Raw genomic sequence first — 23,407 nt, 5'->3', positions numbered from 1 at the left:
GGAGTGTGTGCAAAGTGAAGGATTTAATATAGAAAGTCTAACGCAGACTGTATCACAGCATGATGGAGTGAGTCCCCAAAGTAAGGAGAAGCAGGAAGATCGGAGAATCTGAAGAAGGAGTATGGACATGGGGAAGAAAGAGATTTAATATGGTGTAATATTTATGTCAAGGAGAAAGCAAAATTAACCAATACAAAAAGAGTAACACCAAAGATATTTGAAGAGAAATACAGGCCAAGGAATATGGATATGGGAAATCTAAAATACGAAAAAGAAGACCAAGTGGAAAAGTAGAAAAGGAGATCAGTAATGGAGAAGTTAAAGAAACAGAAATTAAGGTCATGGAGTACCTGCAAAGTGAAGGATTCAGTGTAGAAAATCTCATTCAGAAAGCACCTCAACAGGATGGAGTAATGGATATCAAAATTAATGAGAAACCAGTGGAAAAGGAACTAATTGTTCAGGTGCTATATTAAGATATTTGGAGTCTTCCACAGGAAACCAGTATAAACATTCAATTAAAACTAGACAGCAAGGGAAGGGACATGAGACTGTGGAAGCTCTGATGTGGTCAACGTTTTGTGATATGCCATTGAGTTCCCGTATGACAAAGCAATTGATGGCACAGGATGAAATTGAAGATAAGGTGCCATAGAAAGATGCTGTAGAACTTTCTATAGAATGCCCAACAGGAAGTGGAAAACAAAGGATGTGCCTTTAGTTTGGAAGAAAATGAACTAAGGGAAGAGTTGCTTGATTTAATGGACAAAGATAGATATATTAAAATCAATGAAAGAAATAGATTGCATTAGGTCAATAAAACCCCAAAAGTCAGAAGTCTGATAAAACAAATGAAGACAGTAATTAGGACTGCCCATAGAGATTCATGCGATATACCAGAAGTAAACAGGATATGTTACTGTGCAGCTAAATTAAGAACTGATAAAGTTTTACAAGAGCACATGGTAGTGAGGCAAAGGAAGGGGAGAAATTGAATACCATCATAGAAGTATTGACTAGAGAAAAATATAAAGCAATTAAGATAAGAAGTGTCACCGTTAGAAGAATATAGAAGAGGGAATAGAACAACAAAAATACTATGAATACACCTGAAACATTTTGTACCTATGCTTTGTCCATGAAATTGTTACACTTATAAACTGTATTGCAACTCTGTATCCTATGTAACTATTCACCTCCTATAGCATGTTATTCTACTGTCTTTTCCATTAATACTATGTATAACTTGTGTGTTTCCTAATGTATGGAGCTTTTCTCCCCAGAACTCCGCTGAAAATGGACACTAGTGGTCCAGACGACTATCCTCTTAAATAAAATAATAAATAAATAGGAAAGATTGATGCGATGAAAGCAGTGCATAGTATTAGAACAGACTAGGCTCTATCATGCACTATTATAAATAAGCTAAACATTTCAACACAGGTGGAAAAACTTAGATATACAGATACATATAAAGGAAAAGTACAAAATAAGCAATTTAGTGATGACCCAAAAAAGTTTTATAGAGAATTGGGAAACATGGTAAAAGGATTTGAAAGACTGCCAAAAAAAATAAATAGATGCAATGTGGAGAAGTATCTGTGAAGATCCTGTGGAACACAATAAAGATGCTGAATGGATAAAAGAAGTAAAAGAGAGAATAAGAAGTTTAAAGGTACAGGATATGAAAAGAGATGAAATAACAGCCACAGTGATTGAAACAAAGTTAAGAAAAGCCTCTAATATTAAAACCCCAGGCCCATATGCAGTACCTAACTTTTGGTTAAAAGTATTAACATCTTTGCAGGAAGATTTAGCCATGAGTAAGAACTATTTATATGTGCATCTTGAACAGACACCAACCTGGCCAACAACAGGTAAAACAATGCTCCTCCTTAAGAATTAACCTGCAAGCTACCTTAAAAATTATAGACCAATAACTTGCCTACTGATGATGTATAAACTTTACATGCAAATTTATGCCAATAGATTTTATGGTCCTCTAGGAGAAAATTCGATTATAGCAGTAGAACAAAATGGCAATAAAAGAAAGTCATATGGAACAAAGGGTCATCTGATGTTAAAGGCATAGTGGAGAACTGTAAAAAGGGGAAGAATCTTAAGTATGGCATGGATTGACTACAAAAAAGCATTTAATAGTATTCCACATTCATGGATAAAAGAGGGCTTAAAATGTATAAGGTACATCCTACACTGATCGACTATGTTACAGTGACCATGAAACAGTGACAGAGTACTTTGCAATTAAATCATGATAAAGGACAAATTACTATCCAAGGGATAAAAATTCAAAGGGGGATATTCCAGGGTGACTCTCTGTCACCATTAATATTCTGCCTTGCTCTTAACCCATTAAACTCTTTACAACTTAGGCCATGGCTATAATGTGACTCCTAGAAAACAACAAAGTCTAAAGAATTCTCATCTTCTCTTTGTTGATCATTTAAAACTGTATAGTTCATCAGATGAGGAATTGAAAGCACAGCTGCAGGTTGTCAAAACTTTTTCAGATGATATTAGAATGTCATTTGGCCTTGATAAATGTGCAAAAGCAACCGTTAAAGCAGGAAAACTGCAGCACCAGGAAAACGTCAGTTTAGGACAGGAATGTGATATAAAAGAAATTGAGCAAGAGGGAGTGTATAAATACTTGTGAACTGATGAAGGATCAGCAATAAAACATGAACAAATGTGTATAAAACTTAGTAAGGAGTACTTTAGAAGACTTAAATTAATCCTGAAAACAGCATTGACGTCGAGGAATAAAATCCAAGCTGTAAACCAGTTTACTCTTCCTGTCCTAACTTATAGTTTTGGATTGATTGGCCCCAAGATGTACCGGATAGATTAGATACTAAAACAAGAAGGCTGCACCATGCTCATCAAATGATTTGTAAAACTCAGTGCATACCAAGATTATATATCCCCATTCCAAAGGAGGTATGGACCTCCCTGAAATTGATTACATGTTTAGATCTGCAATTGTGGGACTGCATACATGTCTACTGACCTCACAAGCCCCAGACATAGTGAAACTTTTGGAACATGAGGAGAGTAAATATAAGATGACTTCTCTTCTTAGTCTAGCAGAAACATATCTGCATCAAGTTGGAATGGAAATCAAACCAGAAGTAGATAAAAATCAGGCAGCAATTGAATGTGCCAAAAGAAAGGATATAAGGTGAAGGATCGGATGAGACTGCAAGAAATGCTGGAAAATGCATCAATATAGTTGCAGGTATAGACCTTGGTTTACAAAGTGCATTGAACATATGTGAGAAACAGACAAATCTATGTTTTGTATAACATAATTGGAACAGTTTATAGGTTCATAGGTAGGTACTAGGCTATCTGCCCAAGGGCATTTATAAGCCTAGCCAGAATGTGTTGTCTTTTGCCACCCCCTTAGATTAGTTCATTGTGCCTTTGTCATAGGTTGGTACTAGGCTATCAGCCCTAGGGCTTATACAAGCCTAGCAATAACAATTCTCTGGCTATTTCTTCCCACACTATTTATTTCCCCGGACCCCTGTCTAGAAGGGTGACTAACATGATCCTCGGGGTGAATTTCCTTTCTCCTATCCAATCGTCAAGGTTCCTTTTGAAGAGGGCCACAGAGGCACTCTGTTTGACATGTATGGGCAATCTGTTCCAGAGTATGGGGAGTCTCTGGGTCAGGAACCTATCCCTCCAGCATGTTTTGTTTATTGTGACAACAAGGTTAGATCCCTGGAGCATGTGGCTCTGAGTGATTGGTATTTCTTTAAGTGTAGCATGTCCAATAGCTCTGGGTTTGACATGGCCTTGTATGTTAAGCAGAGATCGCCTCTGAGTAGACAATATGCGACAGAGTATAGCTGGAGTTTTTTAAGGCAGTCCGTGTAGGGCATCTGCTTTAGGCCTGTGATTCTTTTAGTGAGGTATTTCTGTGGTCTTTCCAGTTGTTGCAGATGTCTTGAGAGATTCATACCAAACGGGGCGTTGTATTCCATAATGGGTCTAATGAGGGATGAGTACAGTGGGACAATAACCTCCTTTTTTCTAGATGAAAAGCCCTTAGTGATGAGGTGTGCCACATAGAAGGATTTCCTGACTGTTGTGGTGATGTGGTTATCAAAGGTGAGACCACTGTCCACCTGTGTCCCTAAGTCTCATATCGCACTTTTAGTGGTTAGTGTACTGCTACCTATATGGTAATTCACGGGTACATGTTTTTTTCCCAAAGGGGATAACTATACATTTCTTGGCATTGAGCCCAAGGCTCTGGCACCAAGCATCTGTTTCTGTAAGGCCCTTTTGTAGAGTATCTACATCATTTGGGGATTCAATAATGGCTCCCAGTTTGCAGTCATCTGGGAACTTTGTTAGCCAGAATCCCTTAGTGTTGGCCTGTACTTCAGAGAAGTAGATGCCAAACAAGAGCTTTCCCAGGACTGAACCCTGAGGTACTCTACTTGTCACTAGTCTGGAGCTGGATTTGGAGTCTGCTACTTTTACAGTGTGGGTTCTATCAGTAAGCCAGTTAGCAACCCATTTGGTGATGTAGGGATTAATGCCCAGCTTAGTAAGTTTATCTATGATTCCAGAGTGGGGGTGGTGTCAAAGGCCTTGGCAAGGTATAGATAGGCTGTCTGGACCACCTTACCCTTGTCCATGGCTCTGGTGACTGATTCGAAGAAGTCAAGTCAAGTTTAGGAGACAAGATCGGCCCTTCATGAACCCAAACTGGGTTGGGTCCAGTGTTTGAAGGTTGCCAATGTCTTTGTTTATAAGTTCCATGATAATATGCTCCATGGCCTTGCAGACAAGGCTCGTCAGACTGATGGGATGGTAGTTTCTAGGATCCAAGGTGGATCCCCCCTTGTGGAGTGGGATAACTGTAGCTCTGTGCCACTCAGTGAGCACGAAACCTGAGGTGAGGCTATGATTAAACATGACACTTAGGTGAGGTGCCAGTTCATATTGTAGTTCATGTAGTACACAGCCCGGGATGTCATCTGGTCCCATGGATGCTGTATTCTTAGCTTTGGAGTGTGTGTTTTTTTTACCTGTGTGGCCGTTATTACCAGAATTTGGCAATCTTCTGGTATTGAGATGGGCCATTTAGGGCAGGAAAGAGGGGGTGAAGTTTGCACTCAATCGATCTGCCAGAATATTGGCAATATCCTTGGGATCAGTATATTTAATACCATTCTGTTTTAGCTCTGAGCAGATGTGAGCATTGCCATTTAGATTACTGACATTGTTATAGAATGGCTTGTGGTTGTCTTTGGAAATTTTATTTTCATAACTAGCTTTGGAGGATTTTATGAGGGATCTCATTTTCTTACTGAGGCTGGTAAGGGAGTTTTTTTGCATCCTGAGATTTTCCTCTCTTCTGCAACAGTTTCTTCCTTTTGTTGTAAAGTTTGTGTATGGCAGGGGACCACCAGATTGGCTTCCTTTTTTTAGGATGAGAGCATCTTGATTCTATTTGGGATGGCACGATTCATGCATGAGTGGATGTGCTCGTAGAGTGCCTTAGTGTAGGATTCAGCAGTTGAACTTAGTTCCAGTCTGCATGGGTGTCATGAAGTTTGTCACTTCTGACTTGAGTAGCATGAAGTTGCCTGTGGAGAAGTTTTTTTTATGGAGGTTTCCTTACTGGGAGGTGGGGGTGGGATGTGGATGTTAAGGGTGATTAGCTTATGGTCAGACCTGACTAACGAGGGGGTGACCATAGCTGTGGAGCATCGATTTCCCATGTTGGTAATGACCAGGTCTAGGATATTGGAGCTCCTGGTGGGACTATGGGTTAGTTGATCTATGTCCAGCAGAGCCATTAGGTCCTTGCTCCACTTTCCAACAGAGCCTCTGCAGTGATCCCCGGGGTAAAATATCTGTTCCCCATCCACCCGTCAAGGTTTCTCTTGAAGAGTGTTAGTGAGGGGCTCTGCCTGATATATATATTGGAATCCTGTTTCAAAGCATGGGGAGTCTCTGGGACAGGAATCTATCCTTCCAGCATGTCCTATTTATCGTTGCACATCATTTTGCTGGTTGTGATATACTAAAGGCAAAAGGACTGTATACTGAAAGGCATAATAATGTGGCAAGAGTGTTGCATTGGGGATTGTGCAAATGTTATAATACTGAAGTAGCTGAAAAGTACTGGAAACATGAGACATGAAGCATAATAGAAAATGATAAAGTTTATAACACATGGGATCATCCATTACCAACAGTTCTTAAAATATAGATGCAAGAAAACCAGATATAGTAGTCCTTGAAAAGAAGGCAAAAGTAACATTGATTATTGAAATCACTACACATAATGACAACAGTGTTTTACATACAGAGAGACACAAAGTCATACAATACCAAGATTTGCAGGCAGAAACAAAGGCAATGTGGAAGAAAGATGCCCAGACCATTCCATCAGTAGTAGTAGCAGCAGCAATGAATTTTATTTATTTATTTAATGTTTTTTTACTGGGAAAGTCCAGCTTGGAACTAAGGCAATTTTTAGCAGAAGCCTGGGTAGAAACACTCTGGATGTATGCCTTTGAACATGAGAGGAAATCGGAGTGCCCAGAGGAGATGCACACGAATGCAGGGAGGACATGCAGACTCTGCACAGAAGGCACATCAGTCAGGAATTGAACCAGAGAACGTCTTGCAGTGAGGTGACAATGCTATTACTGTGCCATCCTATATTGTAAATAAAAAAATAATTTACAGTCATACTTAGATATGATACTGATAAATGTAACTCCATAAGAATTGCAGGAGGAGTCATTGCAGGACACAGTGTGGGTGGGTGCTTTGAAGAGCACTTCTGACTAACAGCATCATCATCTTTCGGCTTTTTCCGTTAGGGGTCGCCACTGCGGATCATCTCTTTCCATTTCTTCCTATCTTCTGCATCTTGCTGTGTCACACCAACCGCCTGCATGTCCTCTCTCACCACATCCATAAACCTTATCTTAGGCCTTCCTCTTTTCCTCTTACCTGGCAGCTCCATCCTTAGCATCTTTTTCTCAATATACCCATCCTCCCTCCTCAGCACATGTCCAAACCAACACAATCTCATCTCTCTTGCTTTGTCTCCAAACTGTCCAACATGAGCTGACCCTCTAATATACTAATTCCTAATCCTGTCCATCATAGTCACACCGAGTGCAAATCTTAACATCTTTAACTCTGCCACATCCAGCTCTGACTCCTGCCTTTTTGTCAATGCCACTGTCTCCAACCCATATAACATAGGTGGTCTCACTTCCCTTTCACTCTTACTGGTACCCGTCTGTCACAAATCACTCCTGACACTCTTCTCCACCCATTCCACCCTGCCTGTACTCTCTTCTTCACCTCTCTTCCACATTCACCATTACTCTGAACGGTTGATCCCAAGTACTTAAATTCGTCCACCTTTACCAGCTCTACTCCCTGCATCCTCACTATTCCTCTACCCTCCCTCTCATTTACACACATATATTCTGTCTTAGCCCTGCTGACCTTCATTCCTCTGCTCTCTAGAGCATATCTCCACCTCTCCAGAGTATCCTCAAATTGATTCCTACTCTCACTACAGATCACAATGTCATCTGCAAACATCATAGTCCATGGGGCCTCCTGTGTGATCTCATCTGTCAACCTGTCCATCACCACTGCAAATAAGAAAGGACTCAGAGCTGATCCTTGATGTAATCCCACCTCCACCTTAAACGGATCTGTCACTCCCACTGCAGTCCTCACCACTGTCACACTACACTCGTACATATCCTGTACCACTCTTACGTACTTCTCTGCCACTCCCGACTTCCTCATACAATACCACAACTCTTCTCTAGGCACCCTGTCATATGCTTTCTCCAAGTCTACAAAGACACAATGCAACTCCTTTTGAACTTCTCTGTATTTCTCCAATAACACTCTCAGAGCAAACATCGCATCTGTAGTGCTCTTTCCTGGCATGAAACCATACTGCTGATCACTAATCATCACCTCCCTTCTTAACCTAGCTTCTACTACTCTCTCCCATAACTTCAAGCTGTGACTAATCAAGTTTATCCCTCTGTAGTTACTGCAGCTCTGCACATCACCCTTATTCTTAAAGATAGGTACCAAAACACTTTTTCTCCACTCCTCAGGCATGCTCTGACGTATGAAAATTTCATTAAACAATCTAGTTAAAAATTCCACTGCCATTTCTCCTAAGCAACTCCATGCTTCCATTGGGATGTAATCTAGGCCAACAGCCTTTCCATTCTTCATCCTCTTCATAGCTGTCCTTCCTTCCTCCTTGCTAATCTGTTTCACTTCCTGATTCACTATACCCACATCATCCAACCTTCTCTCTCTCTCATCCTCTTCATTCATCAGCCTCTCAAAATACTCTTTCCATCTACTCAACACACACTCCTCTCTTGTGAGTACCTTTCCCTCACTATCCTTTATCACCCTTACTTGCTGCACATCTTTACCAGCTCTGTCCCTCTGTCTAGCCAATCTGTACAGGTCCTTTTCTCCCTCTTTAGTGTCCAATCTCTCATACAACTCTCCATATGCCTTATCCTTAGCTTTTGCCACCTCTGTCTTGGCCATGTGCCTCATCTCCTTATACTCATGTCTACTTTCATCTCTTTGACAATCCCACTTCTTCGCCAGCCTCTCTTCCTCTGTATACTCTCCTGTACTTCCTCATTCCACCACCAGGTCTCCTTGTTCTCCTTCCTCTGTCCAGATGTCACACCAAGCACCTTTCTAGCAGCCTCCCTTACTAGTTCTGCTGTAGTCACCCAGCTATTCGGTAACTCTCCACTGCCTGTCTTGACTCTTCCCTAAACTCCACTTCACAATCACCCTTTTTTAACTTCCAATATTTAATCCTTGGCACTGCTTTCACATTGCTCCTCCTCCTTTTCTTGTTCACCAACGTCATCCTACAGACCACCATTCTATGCTGCTTAACTACACTTTCCCCTGCCACCACTTTACAGTCTCCAGCCTCCTTCAGACTGGCCCTCCTACATAGGATATAATCCACCTGTGTGCCTCTTCCTCCACTCTTGTACGTCAACCTATGCTCCTCCCTCTTCTTAAAATATGTATTCACCACAGCCATGTCCATCCTTTTTGCAAAATCCACAATCATCTGACCTTCTGCATTCCTCTCCATAACACCATACCTACCCATCACTTCCTCATCCCCTCTGTTCACTTCACCAACATGTCCATTGCAGTCCGCTTTAATCACTAGTCTCTCACCCTTGGGTACACTCACCACAACTTCATCCAACTCACTCCAAAATTTCTCTTTCTCATCCATCGCACACCCAACTTGTGGAGCATATGCACTAACAACATTCATCATTACACCATCAATTTCGAGCTTCATAAACATCACTCTGTCAGACACTCTCTTCACGTCTAAAACACTCTTGGCATATTGTTCCTTTAGTATAACCCCTACCCCATTTCTCCTGCCATCCACACCATGATAGAACAATTTGAACCTGTTTCCTAAACACCTGGCCTTACTTCCCTTCCATCTGGTCTCTTGCACGCACAATATATCAACCTTCCTTCTCTCCATCATATCAGCTAGCTCTCTTCCTATACCAGTCATACTGTCAACATTCAAAGTTCCTACCCTCACTGCTACACTCCTAACCTTTCTCCTGTCTTCATGCCTTTGGCCACCAGTAGCCCAATTTCCGCCAGCACCCTGTTGGCTAACAGTACTGATGGTGGTCGTTGTTAACACAGGCCTTGACCAATTTGGTATGGAAATATGACATTTTTGTACCATAAGTTATGTGGCAGAATTTTTACGCTGGATGCTCTTCCTGACACAACCCTTCCCATTTATCCGGGCTTGGGACTGGCACAAAGAAATGCACTGGCTTGTGCATCCCCAGTGACTGGGTTAGCACTTCTAACCGCATAGATTGGAAATGATACTAATTTCATGAACTTTAATCATACTTTGGTTTAGGAATGGGGTCCATTCCAGTCTTGATGTTAGAAACCTAAAAGACTTGGAGAGAGAAAAAAAGATCTAAATGGAGAGATGGAATAAGCCAAAAAATTAAAGTGGAATTGCTGGAACTGAATTCATTAATATTGATGAGAACCTTCGATGGTGGAGCCTGTTTTTAGAAACTCTCACCATCAAGATGCTGATATATAGAGTGCATTCTCAATATAATGGAAAAAGGTAAATAAAAAATGGTTACACAGGTCAAAGGGCAAGTTAGTGCCCACTCTTGTATGCATTGGTTCCAGGACTTGAAACATTTCTGCCGCAGGGTTAGCAGGTTGGGGTGAAGGTACAATCTCTGTAGTAGAAGGAAGTAGTCCACCAAAGCCAAAAAAAAAAACTATTAACCCAAGTAAGAGGCACAGAGACAATAAAGTGCACTGCTGAGGAAAGACAGAGATTATATAATGTTACTGTTGTGCCAAAAAAAGAGAAGAAAAAGACTTGCACAAGGCAAGAAGACCAGTTAAAAACTACAGATAATTTAACATCCTTAAATCTACTAGATCAGAAAAAAATACCTACAGGAAGAAACTGAAAAGCAAGTAACAGAAGTAAAGTAGGAAAGGAACAAAAATGGAGGTGATTTAAAGTTATAGAAAGAAACACAGACATGGGAAGGAAAATGAGATTGGGTACAGTATATTTATGTAGAGAAGGAAGTCAAAATCAGCACAAAAAATGCAGTTCTATAAAAATTAGAATACAAAGGTGGGATGTTCGGGGGGGGGGGGGCAAGCCTCTTATGCCGGAGAGAAAGTCCTCCCCTCATTTTGGGAGACACCACTAACTTTTATTTATTCCATCTCCATTGCTGCATAACAGTAGACAAAGCGCCCACCATGCCTTCACTAAAAGTGGCCGAGAGACAAGTCAGTGAGCTGTATTCAGTGTTATAAACAGCCCTTGGCATAGGAATAGTGGCAGAAATTAAACAAAAAGAATTTGTGAGGTGATAGACTATCTGTGATGTGAAGGCTTTATTGTGGAAACTCTGACACAGTTAATATCACAATGTGATATGCCAATGAGTCTCCAGGAGGAACAACAACAGATGGGATGTTTCTGAAGAAGATACACCACAGGGTGATGTGCTGGAACCTTTTGTAGGAAACTTGCAGAAAGTCCAGTTAGAACTGCACAGCAAAGGAAAGAGCAGGAAATGGCTAATCGTCTGACACTGACAATATTGTTACATGATGGGCCCAGTTAGAATTGCACTGAAAGGGAAAGAGCAGGAAGTGGCTAATACTCTGACACTGACAATATTGTTACATGATGGGCCCAGTTAGAATTGCACTGAAAGGGAAAGAGCAGGAAATGGGGAGAAAGAAGATGCCCTCACCCTAAAAGAAAATGATTTAGGGGAAGAGCTGCTTGATTTAACATACAGATGGATAGACATGTTGATATCAATAAAAGAAATAGATTACAGAATGTGAATAAGACTCAGCATGTTAGAGGTGTGGTAAACAGGACTATTAAGAGAAATTCAAGCATCATAGCAGAAATAAGTAGGATATACTACCATGCAGCTGAACTAGGAACAAATAGTGTTACCACAAAAAATGTAGCGCTACAAAGGAAAGGAAGGGAGGAAATAAAATGTTACCCTTGAAGAACTGAATAGAGAAAACTGTAAAACAATTAAGGCCAGCTTTACTGTCAGAAGAATACAGAAAAGGGAACAGATCTAAAACCCTTACAAAGTTAGCTGTGGTAAAATCAATGCACAGGATTGAGAGACTATGATTTATAATGTACTATTTCCAGTAATAAACTAAAAATATCAATGGAAGCAGCAATACTTAAATGGCATGCAGATAAATGTAAAGAAATGTAGAAAATTGGGAATTCATTGATGACAAAAATTACTTACAGAGAAATGAGAAGCAAAGGAAAAAGCAATAGAGACATCACAAAAAAGAAGAAATGGGTATTTATAAAGATCCAGTTTATCATATTAACTATTCTCACTGGATGAGAGAGTTAAAAGAAATGAAGCTGGGAGATCTAAAATAAAAGATTGGACATGGGAGAAAGCTATGACCAGAGAAATTAAAAGAAAACTAAGCTCATAAATGGAAAACCATGGGTTCATATGCAGTGTCTAACTTCTGGCTAAAGGTATTAACATTTTTACACTAAGGTTTGACACAGTAAAATGACTTCTCATATCACAAGCAGGCATTAATCTTTTTAACAACAACAAAAAAAAAAACACCTATTAAGAGTTATATACTGGATTTGATGCATAGTTTGTAGCCATCTAGAAAAAAATTAAACATGACAACAGAACAAAAAGCTAATAAAAGAAAGTCATGTGGGACAAAGGATTATCTATTAATTTTTTAAAATAAATTTTACCACCAGATATCTGGCATTGTAATGGATAACACCTATTGTGAATACTTATGCCAATTTGGTATTGGATAAACTGGAAAATCATTTTGTGTACACTGCTTCAAATTGTTACTCAGAAAAGGTAGCCTGCTTTAAACAATTTGTAGATGATGTGTTTTTTATTTGGGAGGGTGGGTAGGAGGAAGCAGTTCAATTTAATGAATATTTGACTAGCAGTGCACACTTTGTTATTTTCTATGTCTGTTTCATCTACTAGAATTGTATTTTTGGATGTGGAGCTATTCTTCAATGGATGTGACATACAAACATCTATGCATAAGAAAGCTGTACATAGAAACAAATATTTATACTTAAAGTATGCTTTTGCCACACATCTTTAAGGGAATTGTCAAAGGACAGTTTTTTTGTAACAGCAGGTTCTTCTTCTTCTTCTTCTTCTTTCGGCTTTTCCCGGTTAGGGGTCGCCACAGCAGATCACCTTGTCCGCACATTGAATGGCAGTGGAGTTTTACGGTGTCGAGTTGCCAGCCCGGCGCCCAACCTTCCACAGAAGGCACACTCACACGCACACCTAGGGCCAATTTAGAGTGTCCAATCCATCTGCAGCATGTCTTTGGGATGTGGGAGGAAACCGGAGCACCCGGAGGAAACCCACGCGACCACAGGGAGGACATGCAGACTCCGCACAGAAGGCACCCCAGCCGAGGATCGAACCGGAGAACCTCTTGCTGTGAGGCGGCAATGCTAACCACTGCACCACCGTGGCCGCCCTTTTTTTGTAACAGCAGGTTAAATACCAATATTGTTGGGTGCATTGCACAAATGAATAAAATGATTAATGAATTTAGAAATAGAGGCTATGATGAAACACTACTAAGTAATGTGAGCACTGATATTCTAGGGATGAGAGAGACCCAAGCTAAGCCATGTTACAGTGATGAAACGTCAATAAATGAACAAATGGCTTTATTTTATTATGATAATAAATTACGATATCTCACTACCTATAGTAGATGTACAAATGGTGTAAAGAAAATTATAATGGATAATTGGGACATACTAACAACTATACCAAAGCTACAGAATATTGTAGGTAACAAACCTAGGTTTGCTTACTGCAATTATTCTAGTTTAAAACAAATGCTATGTTAGAAAGGCACTAGATATGCCTTGATGTATGAACACCTACATAAAATGGGTACTTACCCATGCTATAACTGATGTTCATCGTGTTATACTGCTGCAGTCATCACACTTGGGTTATCCTGTCGTCAGGCGGTCCCGCAGTTGGCCGAGTCCCAAAGTCTTGGTCCGGCTTCAGTTGTCGTCGCTTCTTCCCTGACATCAGTACGACAGGGGCATAAAAGAGGCAGCCAACGCCGTTTTCTTCAGTCTTTCTTGCCGCGCGGTGCCTGAATCAGAAGCAGTTCGCAAGTGCCGGTCGGCCAGCTCCTGAGATTTTCGAAACAAATTTCAGCCCATTGCCGTCTCTAAAGCCTCAGACCGATGTCAGACAAAGTTAATAATTGCATTTCTTGTGGGAAGCAAATACCTCATAAGGATTTTCATTCTTATTGTATTCCTTGCCTAGGCCCAGACCACGACGTCTCTGGTTGTCGGTTTTGTGCTAGGTTCAGCAAACGTACAATTAAACGTTGGGCAGAATTCGCCCAATATTATTTTGGCAGAAAATTTAACTATAACATGCCATCGGAGCAACCAACATCAGCAATGTTTAAAAAACGCAAGGATAAGGACAGGCAGCCAAGACCAGATACCAAGGCCTCAGCAAGGCCTGACGCCGGATCTCTGGTTTTCAGCGAGGTGCCTACGCAGCCCCTGACTACCGCTGATACAGAAATTATGGTGGCCTCCCAGACCGAATCAGCTGGGCCTCAGGAGCCGATTCCATCTCACCCCTTGGACGCCAGCCCTGACGGTGATCAGGAAATTTTGGATAGGCCTTTGGTTTCTGAAGGTGTCTTCAAACCGACATCCATCTCCACTAAGTCTTATGCTAAACTTAAAGCCCCCTTGAAAGTTAAGAAGCTGGGTACACCCCCCCCCCCCTGGCCCCTATGCCCAAAAAGCACATGCTTAAGATGGCTGAGGATTTAATTACCCTTATCAGGGGTTTCCAACCCCCACCTGACAAAAGGCCTAGACTGGAGGAAGATTATCCTTCCTCTGACCAAGCATCCTTTTCCTCAGGCAACTCTGAGGACCAGGATTATTCCTTCCCTCCTTATGAAGACTCGGATGCAGAACAGTCCATTCCCTCTGCCCCCCCCCCCCCGAAGTCTACTCTTTTGGGGAAACCTTACACACCATGAGGGAACACTTCCACTGGAAAGGCCAAGATTACTCTGATTCTAAGAAAAGACTCTGTGAGTTTCTTCTTCTTCCACAGCATAGACCCCTGGCAATTCCTCCAGGTTTTAGACATTTTGGATGATGTTTACACCGAATCTAGTCTAAACCCAGATTCCTTACCTCCTGCTCCAGCTAAACCAGACAGATACTACCGAGTTCCTGATACTCATAAGTTTAAAGTCCTGCTGCAGACCCCAAAACCATTTCCCAGGGTCCCAAAGGGGTTAAGGCCTCTTCTGCTAAGAATCCACTACCTTCCGAAAGAGATTCCAGAGCATTAGAAAGATGTCTGCCACTTTGGCCATGAGGGCCTTAAACTGCCAATTCCACATGCTAAAATACCAGCAGTACTTGATTACACAGTTAAAACAGAAATTGATCCCTCAGACAGATCAACCTGATTTCAAAGAGATGCAGGATTTGCTGCATGCAGCAGAACAGGTGGGAAAGCATACCTTACAGTGTGGTTTTGATTCATTGGAAGCCTCATTTAGAGCAGCTGTCGCAGGGTCTGTAATACGTAGGCATGCTTGGCTTAAAGAACAAGCCTTACCAGAACATGTCAAAGCAAAGTTATTGGATGCTCCATTGCAGAAGGATGTGTTATTTGGTGTCAAAGCAGAGGAAGTTTTAAAGAAAATGGAAGAAAAGGCAAAATCTATGCAAACAGTTAAAGATTTTTTACAGGTACAACATCCTCGTTTCAGCAGAAACTGGCCATCAAAAAACTGGTCCTTTCCTGCATCAGACAGACCCGAAAGAGGTAGGTACAGACGCCCAAGGGGCAGAGGCCAGCCACAAGGTTCTTTCAGGCCTAGACAATGGCATACAACAACTCAAAGAAGTGGAGACGAAAGATCTCAACCCTTAAGGATACAAACACAATGACTTCCCTCTTCGCCTGCCAAGCAAAATTGCCCTGTAAGCACCTTTGGGAGGAAAACTGGCTCTATTTCCACAAAATTGGCACAACATAACAAAGGACAAATTGGTTCTGGATATCATTACCCGAGGCTACAGATTTCATTTTCACACTTTACCACGTATGAGAGGCATGCCAAATCTGCCTCCAAACCAATGGGCAGAGGCAGAAATGCAAATTTCAGCTCTCGTGGATATGAAAGCAATTCAAAAGGTACCTACAAAGGAGCAAGGTCAAGGTTTTTATTCAAGACTATTTCTAGTCCCAAGAAAGGGCAAAGCCTGGAGACCCATTTTAGACCTCTCAATTCCTAACACATACCTGGAGGTACCCAAATTCAAAATGCTCACACTAAAGCAACTCCTTCCCATGCTGGGCAAGGAGTCTTGGCTGGTAACGTTGGACCTCAAAGAGGCATACCTGCATGTCCCTATCAGACAAGATTGTAGAAGATACCTCAGATTTTTGGCAGGTACAACGCATTATCAGTTCTCTGCATTGCCTTTTGGTTTATCTACTGTGCCCAGAGTATTTACGAAATGCCTGTCATCAGTAATTGCATACGGCAGACAATGAGGAATTACAAATTTATCCATATCTGGATGACTGCCTGATCCAAGGCTGTCCTTGCTATTCTATTACAGCATCTGGCATTTGTAACAAAGCTGCTCAGTTGCCTAGGGTACACAGTAAACAAACAGAAGTCAAAGCTAATACCCTCACAACAGATAATATTCCTGGGTGCCAGCTTAAATACAATGGCCCAGATGGCTTATCTCACGCCAGACAAACAAAAGCAATTGACTCAGTATTTCAAAAAGATGGCAACTTTTACCCAGCTCACTGCAAGGAAAATCCTGCAGGCATTGGGGTTCATGGCATCCTGCATTCCACTAATCCCATATGCAAAGCTGCATATGAGGAAATTACAATGGTACCTGAAAAGTGCATGGACCCAACACAGGCACAGCCTCGAATCAAGTATACCTCTCATTCCCTGCCTTCAAAAAGAGTTCCTATGGTGGGCTCAAGCATGTCAAATAAACAAGGGTCTTCCTTTTGTCTTACCTCCAGAAAACTAAACTATGACGACAGATTAGTCAGACTACGCCTGGGGAGCACACATGGCAGGACAGTGCATACAGGGCAAATGGTCTGCAAAACAAATGCATCTTCACATCAACCAAAATGAGATGCTAGCTGTGCAAAATGCACTGAGCCTTCAAGGACCTCTTGCTTCCAGGACAACTACTAATAAGGACCGACAACACCACAGTTATGTGGTACATAAACAAACAGGGAGGAACACACTCCTACCCTTTATGCAGACAGGCAATGACCTTGTGGAACACAGCATTGACTTACCAAGTACAACTGCAAGAACAATTCCTGCCAGGAAAGGAAAACATATTGGCAGACAAATTAAGCAGAAATATGGCAGATCCTCACGACTGGAGACTACACCCACAAGTATTTTCAATGATAACCCAAAGGTTGGGGTGCCCAGACATAGATCTATTTGCCTCCCCCAACAATTACCAACTACAAAAATTTGCACAAGGACTTCTCACTCCCTATCCTGGAAAGTGGAGGCCCCATCATTCAGTTGGACAGCACTGACAGTCTATGCCTTTCCATCACTCTTTTGACCAAGGTATTACTGAAAGTCAGATCAGAGAGACCACAAATGATCCTCATTGCTCCGGACTGGCCACGCCAGCACTGGTACCCATTACTAAAAAACTTGACTTACAGCCCTCCATGGATCTTGCCTCAATTCCCACTTCTGTTGACTCGGAAAAACTCTCAGATCCTTCACAGCCAGCTCAGAACTCTAAATTTAGCTGCATGGAGAATACCTTGAATTATCAATCCACACTTCTCTCAGAGGACGTCCTGAGTGTCATTTTGTAGGCCAGGAGGCCCAGCACCAGAAAAGCTTACTCAGACAAATGGAAAAGATTTTGTGCATGGAACAAGGCTAAAGGCCAAAATCCTGGGATACCAAACATTCCTCAAATACTGCAATACTTAACTGAGATGCTACACAAAGGCCTTTCTTTCTCATCCATTAAGATCCATGCTTCAGCCATTTCAGCTCAATATAATACGGATCCTCCCATCTTCTCACACCCTTTACTAAGGCAGTTTCTCAGAGGGGCTAAGAATATAAGACCCCCAGAAAACCCCCAATGCCAGCTTGGGACCTCAACTTCATTTTGGAAAAATTAACACTGCCTCCTTTCGAACCAGCCTTCTCAGCAGAACTACAATACTTGTCATGGAAAACAGCTCTCTTGCTGGCTATTACGTCAGCACGCAGGGTCTCAGAACTACAGGCCCTTATGGCAGTGGAACCTTTCATCATTTTCCATCAGGACAGAGTCTCTTTACGAACTAACCCTACCTTTATGCCAAAGGTAGTATCCAGTGTGGCTTTGAATCAGACCATTCATTTACCCACCTTTTATTCAAACCCCCAGAATAAAGGAGAAAGACTCCTTCACTCTTTGGACATTCATAGACAGCTACGTTACTATTTAGATAAGACAAAGACCTTCAGAAAAACTGACCAACTCTTTGTATCTATGCTGCAGGGTCACAAGGAAAGGCTATTTCTAAACTGACTATCTCCAAATGGATAGCACATTGTATTCGCTTTTGCTACTCGCACCATGGGAAAGCAGTGCCTGTTAATATTAGGTCCCATTCTACCAGGGCAACAGCAACCTCAGCAGCTTTTCTCAGAGGGGTTTCAACCAAGGGCATTCTGGAGGCAGCTACTTGGAGTTCAGTGCACACCTTTATCAAGCACTACCATCTTCCATTATACTCAAAAACCAGAGCTGGTTTTGCCACTGCATTTCTGCAGGGCATCCTAGCTTCGCCTAACCCAGTTTAGTACCAGCCACCCATCCATAGCTTTGGGATTTAACCCAAGTGTGATAACTGCAGCAGTGTAACACGATGAACATAGTACAGTTTTGTACCTACCATAAATGTAGATGTTTGAGTGTTCATACTGCTGCAGTCCAGGTTACCCTCCCACCATCCCCTCTACATTCCAGGGTGTTTCTTATAACTCCATGTACATCTATCAATTGGATGCATGTCTATATGGTGTATTTTCTAACAGCTAGTACTATTGTTTACCTACCAGGGTATTTTTTCATAGTTATTGTATTGCCTTCCTAGCTGGGGGCACCTGACATCTGGGGCAAGAAAAACTGAAGAAAATGGCATCGGCTGCCTCTTTTATACCCCTGTTGCACTGACGTCAGGGAAGAAGTGACAACAACCGATGCCAGACCAAGACTTTGGGACTCGTCCGACTGCGGGACCACCTGACGACAGGATAACCCAAGTGTGATGACTGCAGCAGTGGGAACACTCAAACATCTACATTTATGGTAGGTACAAAACTGTATTTTGTTGCTGCTCTAGTATTACTAGTCATCAGGCTTTTACACACCCTATTACAAAGAAAGTACATGTCCTGCTACATGTACTTTAATGTTGTATACCTTGCAGCTTGCAAGGTATGTCCTAGTTTTTACATGGGTAAATCAGTAAGACATCTAAAGGGCAGAATAGTTTAACATAGATCAGAGAATAAAATGCATCAGCAAAATGTATTAGTGATAATGGCCCAATGTATGTTTTTAACTTAGGGGTGATTGACATGGTATATAAAATTTTGTGGGGGGGGGTGATATAAACAATAAACTTGAAATTAGAGAATATGAGTGGATTGTTTGACTACAAGCTGACCACCCAACAGGTATTAGCCAAGCTACAAGTCTTAAACCAATTCTTAAATGTAAGCAGTATTGCTTAAAATAAGATGTCATTCTTTGTATGAGCAATTGTATGTTAATTGTTTAATTGAATATTGTATATGATTGGCTGTCCTTTTATGAGATTGAACTTTTAATGAAATGTATTGAACTGTTTTAATTTGAACTGAGGCAGGGTTTGTTAACCTGAAAGCTTTGCTTTAGTTTATTAAATGTGTATATTCAGTACACTGCTGAGTTACTTTTTTATACTATTCTTAAATAAAGCTATAACAGAGAAAGTAAAAGTGGGAAGAATCTGAGTAAGGCAAGGGTAGCTTACAAAAAAAACATTCAACAGCATCCCACATTCAGTGAAAAGGGGTGCTTACAGATGTACAAGATGTACCCTGCATTTAGCAGTTACATTGCAGTGACTGTAAAACAGTGGCAAAGCACCTTGCAACTGGGCCTTCATAGAGGACAAATTATTGTCAGGGATAAAAGTTCGAAGGGGGATATTCCAGGGTGATTCTGTGCCATCACTGCCATTTTGTCTTGTCCTTAACCTATTACTCTTTTTTTCTTAATAGACTTTGGTATAGTTGCAGTTTAACTTCAAAAAACAAACTTTTTCAAAGACATCTCATCTACTTTTTGTAGATGTTATTAAATGATATAGCTCATCAGATGGGGATATGAAAACTGAAACATCAAGAAAGTACAAACTTAGTACAACAATCCAATGTAAATGAACGTGAACAGGAGGGAATGTACTGTTTGGGAATAGATGAAGGGTCAACAGTAAAACACAGACAAATGAGGACAAACCTTAGGAAGGAATACTTCAGAAGAGTACAGCTTATATTGAAAACTGGCTTAATGTATATAATTAAAACCCAAGCTAAAATATATATTTACTCTTCTTGTTATAACTTACAGCTTTGGTATGATTTACCAGCCCCAAATAACATTGTATCATCTGGACAAGAAAACGAAAAACGTTTCCTGCTTATCAAATGATTTATAAAAACAGTGCAGATCAAGAGCATGTACTCCTCGCTCTGAAGGAGGTTTGCACCCCCCCCCCAAATTGGCTGCATGCATAGGTCTTCATCTGTGCGACTACATACATATTTACTGACTGCATCATATCCAAACATAGTATGGAGAAAAGGAGTCAAAGATGACACGTTTGCTACGGCTAGCCTAATACTTACCTATGAACTTATAAGAAGAAAAGTGGTTCTGTTATTGATTAGTAACCAGTGTGCTTTTTCATACAAGTTACAATGATGTCAGGTAATATCTGCAAGCACACCAAGTTTGTCATTTATTTTCAATTACTTGGATTTGTTGTGTATTTTCTTGCACACATTTTGGCCATATTGCATATGTCCTGGGTGGGTTTGACATAGTCAGTATGTATGTTGTAGTTCATTAAGGTTTCAAATCTTACTCCAATATATTTTTGTTCCTTAACATTTGGAATACTATTCACTTTTAAATCTGTTATGTGTAAGGACATCAATGCCCCCACATTGATAAACTATTCTTTGCATGACATGAAATGATAAACTGAACATGGCTTTTAAAATACCAAAATTTATGCAATGTAAAGAATGATGTTTTACACACACACACACACACACACGTGTGTGCATAACACTATATCTGTTGAGATATATATATATATCGATATATATGTATATGTGCATGGGTCTACTTCATAAGATCAACAGACCATTTGTTCGACAGCTCATTTGGTCGACAAACAGTATTCAAGGCAAAAACTTGGGAATTGCCCCTCCCCAATGTTGTGTGACCCTGGAGTTGATATATATAGTTAGGGGGGTGTGGGGGAAACCCCCCCCCCCACCTTTTTCCATTTAAAACATGAAAATACAACAAAAGCTATGCATTATAAACATCCCCTAACTATATATATTAATACCAGGGTCTCACAACATTGGGGAGGAGGGCAAATACCTGTTAAGTGCCTTGAATACTGGTTGTCGATCAAATGAGCTGTCGACTAAATGAATGTCAGTCAAATGGTCTGTCGATCTTATGAAGTAGACCCATGTGCATATACATATATATATATATATATATATATATATATATATATATATATATATATGGGTCACCTTCAGATGCCCGACAACGCGTTTCGCCGACACGGAATCCGACGGGACGAAAACACCGACAACTCAGATGACCGACAAGGTGAGAATCCGACGGACTCGGTAAGTGTGCGATAGAGTGAGGGATTTAGTGTTAGGGAGCGGACAGGTAAGTGTGCGATAGTGAGGGACTGTGGGTTTAGGGGTGGGTTAAGTGAGTTAGGGTGCAGGTAGGGTGTGTGTGCGATAGTGAGGGACTGTGGGTTTAGGGGTGGGTTAAGTGAGTTAGGGTTAGGGTGCAGGTAGGGTGAGTGTGCGGTAGTGTCGGACCTTGGGGTTAGGGGTGGGTAAGTGAGTTAGGGTTAGGGTGCAGGTAGGGTGAGTGTGCGGTAGTGTCGGACCTTGGGGTTAGGGGTGGGTAAGTGAGTTAGGGTTAGGGTGCAGGTAGGGTAAGTGTGCGGTACTGTCGGACCTTAGGGTTAGGGTTTGGGTTAGGGATAGTGGATATGTTATGTAGTGTACTGTGTTGTTTACGTGTAGTGTGTTGGTGTAATGGTTTTCGGTGTTTTGCGTTGTCGGTATTTTTTGTTGTCGGTCTTTTCATGTCGGTGATTAGTGTGTCGGCAAAATGCGATTTCGGGCATCTGAAGGTGATCCATATATATATATATATATATATATATATAATACACACACACACATACATATATACATATGTACATACATAAAGGGGGCTACTTGAGTAGACATATTTTCACTTACCCAAATTTTCTTTTATCGAGATGACAACACTGAACTGTCACTAAATCGAACCTACATACCACCAAAATATTTAACTGGGAAAAAACACTTGTCGAAGAATAAAACTGAACTTACACCTCACTATGTCAAACCCACCTTGGTGGGGGGGCTGTGCCTCCACCCCCAACTAAGCATACCAACTCTGGGACTGGAATACACTGGGAAAAAGGGCAAATTTCACCACGTTGGCCAAGTTTAGCAGAAAAGTTTTGAAAGGCAGTTGGAATGGAAGTAGATGAGAATTAAACAGCAACTTATAGCGCCAAAAAGTAAAAATAAATAAATAAATAAAAAAAATATATATATATAGGAATAGATGAAAAGTAAACAAAGTTGGAAAGCCCACAAGTATAGTGGCAAGTATACAGAATTCCTAGAATAGCCACATGTTGACCAAGATTTGATGCTCAAATGCTCGAGAATTTAAATCAAAATATGTAAGGCTAGCAATGATGACCCAACATAGTAGGCTATGTACATGTTTGTTTATGAAATCTGTAGAAAAAATGGATAAATCAACAAAGTTGAAAAGAATTGTGCTTCTTGTTGCTGGTTGAGTTATATTCATGGCTGGATTCATGATTACTTGCTAAAGGTCTTTTTTCTGAATGTCAAAACAACAAAAAAAAATTGCTAAACACCACATTTAGTGAACATAATTTTAGGGCCCTGTGCCTCCCACTTGAACGACCCCCCCCCACCCATTAACTTTTATTTATACCATCTCCATTGTTGCGCCACAATGGATAAAGGGCAACACCATACCTTGTGCTAGTGACTTTCAGTGATAAAGTCAGTGAGGTGTTTTCAGTGGGACAAACTGTACTTGGTAAAAACAAAAGTTCCTTTATGGCTGAGGGTCTGAATACCGAACTGCACGACTTCTTCATTGAAGATTATGCAAACATTGCAGTATACAAGTAGCAATGGCAAACCTCTTTACAACTGATGTCAGGCAATATCTGACATCAGTTGTAAAGATATAGATGTTGATGTTCTG

The 23,407-nt window shown here is 41.0% G+C and overlaps 1 pseudogene; it reads left to right on the top strand.

The window, feature by feature from the left end:
- Positions 1-23,407, top strand: part of LOC122814424 — a 652,984-nt pseudogene that overhangs the window by 578,701 nt on the left and 50,876 nt on the right.

Source organism: Protopterus annectens, chromosome 10.part0 (genome assembly GCF_019279795.1).
Source record: "Protopterus annectens isolate FY-2018-M chromosome 10.part0, PAN1.0, whole genome shotgun sequence".
In the NCBI taxonomy this organism is placed as follows: domain Eukaryota; kingdom Metazoa; phylum Chordata; order Ceratodontiformes; family Protopteridae; genus Protopterus; species Protopterus annectens.
Note: the sequence above shows the minus strand (reverse complement) of the source record. Positions and strands in the feature narration are given on the sequence as shown.